Below are 9,609 nucleotides of genomic sequence, written 5' to 3' on the forward strand. Positions count from 1 at the left end.
AATGCATTGAAAAGAGAAAGGGAATTAGGTATTCTTAATGCGATTAAATATATATGCATACTTGTAGCTTTTCTATGCCAATGAAGTGCTATTACATTCTTTATTGTACAAGGTGTGGCCATTGGTGATGATTCTAGGTAGATTTGGCATCCTAGACCCTCCAACATGTCCATTGGTAGTGAGAGCCCCATTCTATATATATTTATCATTTATTTATTATTTTCCTTATGTCCATAAATTTTTACAAGACTGATTTCCATGAAAGTAATAGCTATGATTTTTTCTCTCATAGGAAACACCTAGTGCCTAGGAGGTTGGATGTTAGAGTTATGTATCTTTGTTGATGAAACCAATGCTTCTAGAGGAGGGATAGATAGTAGTAAGTTTTAGTTTGAATTCTTGATTATATGTTATAAATTTAGTATTCTATCAATTATAATGTTATAGTTTAAGTCGTCCATCCATCTCATGGCCATACTTGAACATATATAGGCTAGAATTGAAAGGCTCATACATTGTCGAGGACATATTAGAGGACCTCTAACCACCGCAAGAGGTTAACAAGAGAGGTACATGATGAGAGTTTAAAACCATAAATCTTCATTAAAAAATGATTGTTATGCATTTGAGTAAATTAATTTTAAATATGTAGAATCATATAAATTCAGTACTCTAACTTTGGGTTTTCCTTTTTTGTTTTTGTAGGAGGCATTTGATCCACATGGTACAACAAAGACTTTACATTTTGATGATCCACCAAGATCATAGGATAGTATAGTTATTTACAGATGTGTCATGAGACATTTTGATATTTCATATGTGACATTGTACACATAAACTTCTATATTATACACATTTCGATGGGATGATCAACCACATTTTGTATATGGATCTCTTTATTTTGATATATATTTGTGTAATTTATCTATGGATATATGTATTCTGATATATATTTGTGTCATTTATGTGCACATGGATATACATTTTAACATATTATAGTATTGTTCAATTTATTGTGCATCATGTGTATTGTTCATGTTTATGGAATATCATTCATTTTGATCATATTTAGTATATTTGATTCAAATTTATTAATTTGTGAAGGATGTTTTATCAACCTTTAGTATCAAAATTTAATCAAATGTTTAATTGAAATTATATCCTATGTTTAATTCGAAATAATGTTTAACTTGTTGTCCACATTAGGACCCATATGTCTAATTATATGAGTTCTTTTTCAAATTAAGTTAATGAAATATTGACTCACAAATTTTGAAACCTCAAAATAGTCCCTTAAGATTCTCTAATTAGCCAAATCCATAGCCAATTTGGTCTTAGGATCCCATCTACTATGAAAGCCCCAAATTTGGCTTAAAACCCTCATCAAACCCTTGCAAAACTAGGGCCTCTTCAATATACTCATTTCCCAATAATTCTAAAACTCAAAAAAAGTTTAAATTTCATCTATTAGGAATGAACCAAATGATCCAATCATTAAATAGAGTCCTCCTTCAAGCTGATTTCATGTTTCTATAGCATACCCCTCAAATTGTGCTTAGTGCACCTTAGGGGACAATTGGGTACATAGTGATCATGAATGTTCTAGGATCTATTTGGTTATAAAAGACATTTCACTAGGGTTGACTCACCCATCCAAAGCTAATGGCACTAACAATTTGATGCCACAATCAATAGTTTGAAATTTATGCAGTGATGCACCAATGAACTTGGGTACAACACAAGTTTTGGTCTCGAGAAAAATCATTGTCCAAAATTCAAATGGAATGTGATCTCTCTAAATTAAGATAATTTATTGTAGACATTGATATCATCATCCTGTACCATTCAACAGTTCACTGAGATTCCTCACGAGCTTCGAGTTACAATTGTTGGAAGATCAATTTCCAAACACACTTAGCGCATCTTGGAGACACTTCAATGTTCGGTGGTAGAGAATGTTCTAGGCTCTATATGGTCATAAAAGGGGTGTCATGAGGGTTCACCTACCAATCTAGAGCTAATGGCACTAATGATTTGATGCCATAATCAACAGTTTAAAAGTTACACAATGATGCACCAATGAACTAAGGTACACTGCAAGTTTTGGCATCGAGAAAGATTGATGCACCAAATTCAAATGGAATGTGAGCTCTCCTAACTAAGAGAGGTTATTGTAGACCTAGTTTCTTGGCATCACCATCATGTATCATTTGATGGTTCATTGATACCCCTCATTAGATTCGAGTTACGATCCTCAGAAGATCGATCTTTAAATGTACTTAGTGCATCTTGGAGACACTTCGATGTCGGGTGGTCGTGAACATTCTAGGTTCTCTGTGGTCAAAAAAAAAATTAGCACTAGGTTTCACCAACCCATCCAAAGATAATGACAATGAAAATTTGATGCCACAATCAGCAAATTGAAAGTTACACAATGATGCACCAATAAACTGAGGTACACTGCAGGTTTTGGCAATGAGTGAGATCACTATGCCAAATATAAAAGGAAATTGATCTTGCTGAACTAAGAGAGGTTATTTTATACCTTGGCATCGCCATCCTTCATAATTTTACAATTCACTAATATCCCTTGGGAACTCTGAGTTACGACCCTCAAAAGATCAATCTCCAAATGCACTTAGTGCATCTTGGAGACACTTAGGCATTGGGTGGTTAGAACAGGGGTGTCACTGGGGTTTACTTGCCCATTTGGAGCTACCTATATTGATGATTTGATGCCATGATCAATGATTTGAAAGCTACAAAGTGATGCATCAATGAATTGAGGTACAATGCAAGTTTTGGCATTGCACGAGATTCTTGTGACAAATTCAAACAAAATATGATCTCTGCGAAACGAGAGAGATTATTGTAGATTTCATCATCACCATCCTATAGAATTTTAATTTTCACTAATAGTCTACATGATCTCTATGTTAAAACTCTCAAAATATTGTTCTCCAAATGCACTGAGTGCATCTTGATGACCCTTTGGTGTTGAGTGGTCACAAATGTTATAGTCTCTTAGTGTTTAGAACATGAGTTTCACTAGGGTTCACCCACCCATCTAGAGCTAACTTCACTAATGATTCAATCCCACAATCATTAGTTTGAGATTTTTGTAGTGATGCACCAATAAATTGAGGTATACTACAAGTTTTAGCATTAGGTGAGATCATTGTGACAAATTCAAGAGGAATGATATCTCTTCAAACTGAGAGAGGTCATTGTAGACCTCGTCATTACCTTCCAATACCATTTGAAGGTTCATTGATAGCCCTCCTAAGCTCTAAGTTGTGACCCTCATAATTTCAACCTCCAAATGCACTTGGTGCATCTTAGATACTCCTCAATTGATGAGTTTTTACAATAATTGTGTGCCAGTATTACATCAATCACACTTTCAACTTTGTAAACAATAACAATATTAATTAGATGAAGTGAAAATATCATTTTGTAACTCCCTCCATGTTATCTATTGACTTTTTCTTCTTAAACCACTTTAACCATTAGAGAACCTTATGGAAAAATATATTAAATCAGCAAGTTCATATTTACAATATCTCAAGTGTTTCATCATTATTACATCAATACACAACTACCAAGAATCCTAGCATCATAAATATATTAGAATTTTCTTCATTTTTCTCTTTATTAGGTTTCCATCTTCATGCATTACTACTCTTCATGATGTACCTACATTCCAATATCATACAAAATATCAGTGTTATGTAGGCATAATAATAAGTAGATTGATAACCAAGATTCTATCATACATTAATTGAATTTATACAAGATAAGAATTGGTTCACTAAATCATTATGAACAAAATAACATAAGAATAAATCTACTGATGTAGTGCAAGCTAGGAGAATCCCCAAAAGAGATGTCCTAGCCCCCAGCAAATAAACACACAACAGAAGATAAACAACAATGCAAGATCCGATACCAAATCACAACTCTTTATTCATAAAATAACTGATTACATGCAATGTGTCAGGCTATAAGGCCTTCTTGGTTATGGCCAAATACAAAGCAAGTAATAGTTCCACAAGATCCTTCAAGATCCAATCTAAACCCTAACTAGTCTAGATCCACACTTTGGTAGAAACCTCCAAGGAAAAACAAAGCTATTACTCGCAAGCCCACCAAGCAATCTCCTTTTCCAAGCCTCAACTACTAGCCTTCATAAAAAATTTCTCTTCTACCACCTCCTCTTCTCCAAGATGGATGAATAATGACTAAAAAAATCACCACAACCCCTACTTTTACCAACCTAAGCCACAAGTCAGCCCAAGAAGCTACAAACTAAACAAACCTAGCATTAAATACTTGAAGAGCCACAAGTCGGCCTTCAGTAGAAATTAAATACAAAATTCCTTTAAAGGCATACAATGCTTATTAAATACATTTAAAAAAATTAACCAAGACCCAAATAGGTCCACTCCACTCCACTAAAATCCCTTAATCATGCAGGATACCCAACTATCTCAGGATGCTCCTACATTAGACTCCCCAGATGAGAAAAGATGTTCTTTGTAGTTGGAAGAACATCTTCTGGGATTCAACACATAAATCCCAAACTGGTTCTTCGTATAAATGTGTTGAATTTGATGAAAGATCAACTCCACAACTCACAAGAATCACCTGCATGCAAACACTTGTCATAGAAAGAGAGAAGCAAAAGCTATGGGGGCAGGAATTGCCAGATCCATAGATGTGACATTCTTGATGAGTAAAAAGAGAGATTGCTATTATCAAAAGTGAATGAAATAAATTACAAAGAGATAAATCCTTATAAAAGGAGATAAAAACCCTAAAAAGGTCTAACCTAGGTTGCATGATAATAATTAATAAAATAATTAATTATTATATGCCTAAAGTTTAGCTTAAGTAAACTAGAGATAATAAGTGACTTAATAATTAAATCAAAATGATTTAATTAATAAGGAAATATCTTATTACTCTAACACCCCCCTTTAAGATAAACTTAGGGAGTAGCTAAAAACCTAGAAACTACTACTAAAAGCAAATTGGGTCTTGGTAACAAGGCCTAATGAGGTACCCAAGCACAACCAAATCTCTGTGAAGAGGAGAAATAGAGAAAACCACATGGGAAAAACCCTACTCCAAAAAGAGATGGAAAGAATGTTCCAAAAGATAGGAAAAAAAGATGATCATGAAGAAATCCATTGAAGCATGGAGCACCAAACACTACCAAACTGCTAATCTGAAGAACCTCCACTATATAGAACATGACCAGGTAGAGAAGACTAAGTCTGAAGAGTTGATCAATCAAAGACGGAAGGTGTCTTCATGTTAGCTTAAGTAAACAAAAGATAATAAAAGACATAATAATAAAAACAAAATGATTTAATTAATAAATAAATATATTATTACTCTATCAACATGTCCTTTGAGTCTTCAACTAGTACACTCTTTCCCTTACTCTTCTTCTACTTCTTCACCTCGATCATCGATGTTCCATAGGTTTTTTTTCCACACTAATCACTAACCCTTTCAGAATTTGCCAATGTAACTCAGCTACTAACACTCAAGCTCCTTCTACTGACCTCTTCATTCCATAAAAGAATTAGAGAAAACTTCTTGCCACCTTTCTCAATAGTAAGCACATTCTTGACACAATCATGCACATCCCTACAATCATACTGCCAAGGTCTACCAAGAAACATATGACAACTATTCATGTCCATAATATCACACAACAATTGATCCTTATACTGCCCAATCTGGAAATCAACAAGACATTGCTCTCTCACTTCCAAAGCATGTTCAGCTCACAACCAGCCAATCCTATAAGGATAAGGATGTCCCACTCACTCCAAACCAAGTTTCTGAACCATCTCCTCATCAACAAGGTTATCAATACTACCACCATCTACAATCACATTGAAAACTTTACCACTAGACTTACAATGAGTCCTAAACAAATTACTCCTCTGACAAGATTCTAGTTTCCTTTAACCAACTAGTACTCACTAAGCCAATAAACTCTCTCCTTGCTCAGGTTCATGGTCTTCAACTTCATCCACAACAACAACTCTTTTGTCACCAGCCTTCTACTGGCACTCATAAGATCTATGTCCTTCTTCATGACATCTGAAATAAGTACCCTTAAACTCACCTCTACCTATCCCCCTCTTCTGCTCAATAGGTTTTGATTCATCTTCTACACTTGGTTTAGCTTTTTCTGAGTAGTCATGCTTCTCCTTCCCTTGAGAACTACCTTGATTCTTTCTCTTCAGCTTCTCCTCTGGTCTTAAAGCATATTGATAAGCATCCTCAATAAAAGAAATATTTAGCATACCAACCTCATCCTAAATATTGAATCTTGAACCATTAATGTACCAAGCTACCTTCTCCTTTGACAATTCTTTATGCCTAGACCAAATAGTCAACTTGTAGAACTCCTTGGTATAATCTTTCACAATCATATCCTTCTGCTTTAGATTCTAGAACCTCTTAAATAACTTAAGTTCATAATTAGTAGAAATGAACCTAGCCTTCAATTTAGTTACCATCAACCTCCATCGAGTGATCTTCATTTCACCTTCCTCCTTTCTGTCTCTTTGTAGTTCCTTCCACCAAAGAGCAGCATGTCCCTTCATCTTAGTTTGTGCCAAGCTTACTCTAAGTGGATCCTCAATGTCCTCAAGCTCAAAATAGTCTTCCAATTTACCAATCCAATCAATCAAGTCTTTGGGATTGAAAGTACCTAAGAAATTAGAAACCTTCATCTTATGCTTCAATTTCAACTAAGATCTAGGTCTAGCAAACTAACCAACCCTGTTTCCCATAGGTATCTCCACATGATTAGTTCTATCATCACCATTTGATACAAAAACTTCAAAGTCTTTAGCAACTTCCTCATAACCATCTTCAGTAATCGCATGTTGAGGTATTCCACCTAAAGCACTCACAATTTCAGCAATCATGTCACTCTTCATAAATGCAATCTCGGATATAAATTCTGCTCTAATCTTCTCTGAGATCCTTTCCTCCACAACATCACGAAGATCATCAATTTCCCTATGGTCCAATCTTCTTGGAGGTGTCTTCCAAGAGTTTTGTAAAACCAAGATCCTAGTGTAGACTGCCTTGACTTCGGCAATCTATCTACATGCTTAAGAACAACCTTTTCTTTGATACCACTTAATGAAGTGCAAGGTAGGAGAATCCCCAAAGGATGTGTCCTAGCCCCTAGCAAATAAACACATAGTGGATGATAAAAAACAATGCAAGATCTGATACTAAATCACAACTCTTTATTCATAAAATAACTTATTACATGTAATGTGTTGAGATGTAAGGCCTTCCCAGTTATGGCCAAATATAAAGCAAGTAATAGTTATGCAAGATCCCTCAAGATCCAATCCAAAACCTAGGTAGTCCAGATCCACACTCTAGTAGAAACCTCCAAGGAAAAACAAAATTGGTGCTCGCAAGTGCACCAAGCAATCTCCTTGTTTTCCAAGCCTCAGCTACTAGCCTTCTCAAAATTTTGCTCTTCTACCATCTCCTCTTCTCCAATATGGATGAATAATTACTAAAGACTTCACCACAACCCCTACTTATACCAACCTAGGCCACAAGTCAGCCCAGGAAGCTACAAACTAAATAAACCTAACATTAAATACTTGGAGAGCCACAAGTCGGCCTCTAGCAGAAATTAAATACCAATTTCCTTTATAGGCTTACAATGTTTTTTAAATACATTAAGAAAAATTAACCAAGACCCAAATAGGTCCACTCTAGTCTACTAAAATCCATTAATCATGTAGGATGGCCAACTACCTTGGGATGCTCCTGCATCATCTACCTATTCAAGTGTTCCTGTATGATCCTCTCTCTTCTTGAGGGTCTCCAATAGGGCTTTTTGATCAACATTACTAATAGTAAAAAGTTCTTCTACTTTTGGTCTTTCTTGATGCTTCAACAACTTTGCATTTGCTTCTATAAAAATGTGTGAATATATGAGAATTGTTTTGTGCTTCTCACAGTCTTCAAATGCGAGAATTCTGTTATTTATAAGCATGTATGTTCATAGCCATGTTCCAACAAAAAAAACTAAATCAGTAGGATGTGTGAATCCACCATCATCTATAATCGATTGTGAAAGATTTTGTTTACCTCTTACACAAAATTCAAACCAATAATCTAATTGGTACAACCAATGCAAATACATGTCCTAGTTGAGGAAGATCCAATAGATGCTTGTACTCAACTGAACTTTCCATGTCATCATTTCAGATAGAGAGTGTGAGAGACAATGGAGTAAGATAATGTGGAAACCATGTATATACCCACTCAATCATCTCACAGTGATCCCAATCACACTAAAAATAACTCAAACAAAAAACAAGCTAGTTTTCGTGTCCAAATGGTTCATGTACTAGGTTCAGAGCTCCAAAATGAATGTATTTTTGAAGAATCTCTAATAGTAGCACAATCCAATCTATCGCCTATGGACCCTTCCTCACCCAACCAAAAGAACTTGCGTACTATTGAATCAAGAGTCCTCCCATGTGATAATGTTGAACTACACCAATCAAGAATGCTACAAGCATCAAGAAACTTTGCACCTAAAATCTTCAATTGCTCCTTAACAAGAGCTCTATTCACACACACCCTTGCTCCATCATGTTCCCCTTTCCCATGGATGGACTCACAAAAACTCCAAATATGAGTCACCTCCTCTCTACGTGCATTTTACATAACCAATAAAAAATACAAGCATTCTTAAATTGACCTATGAAATTATCTGACCAAATGATATGTCTATCCAAAGAAATATCATGCTCCTGCAAGAAGTCAAAATAATTCTCAAAACAATGTTGTACAAAATCATGAGAGTGAGATCTATCATCGCTCATGTAAAAATGGTACTCTCTAAATATCTTTTGATTATCTTTGGCACTATCAGTGGCATGTCTATATGTTATGTGGACAAAAATTGTAATCTGAATGGAGTTTTAATACTCAGATTATGTTTCATTTTAGGACTGTAATGTATATTTCTCTACAAAGTAATAGTGCCAATGGGAAAAGTGTCCTTACACATTCTAAATTTTTGATCCAACCACTAAGACCTGTGACTATGCCTTTCATACTTGTAGAAAATATTTTTCTTTAAATCTAAATTAAAATTAACTACATTGCTTTCTTTTGCAACCAACTCACATCTAGAGCCCTCACCTCCACTCTTCAATGTGTATTTCACTATTTTATATACCTTTTTTTCTTAACTATTGTCCTCCCAAGATATTGTTTGCACCCCTTATGGAAACATGTTATAATCTTGGATAAGCCACCCCATTGTGAACACTTCTCATTTAAGCAATCATTTATATAAAAGAAATAACCATCAAATCTAGGACATAAATTGATCTAGAAAGTCTCTTGATGATTTTGGAAGCCCACTAGCACCACAATTCTCCAACATTTCATTTTTATACAAAGTAGAATGGATGGAGCATAATAGTTTGTAGTGCATAGAAAAATCCACATGATATTTGCAACAACATGTATTTCAAATCTTAAGTGGCACAAAATAAAATGGCTTCAAGGATTCAAAAGCCCTGAGTGATA

Source organism: Cupressus sempervirens, chromosome 5 (assembly GCF_028749045.1).
Source record: "Cupressus sempervirens isolate cs-2001-9-10 chromosome 5, ASM2874904v1, whole genome shotgun sequence".
Taxonomy (NCBI): domain Eukaryota; kingdom Viridiplantae; phylum Streptophyta; class Pinopsida; order Cupressales; family Cupressaceae; genus Cupressus; species Cupressus sempervirens.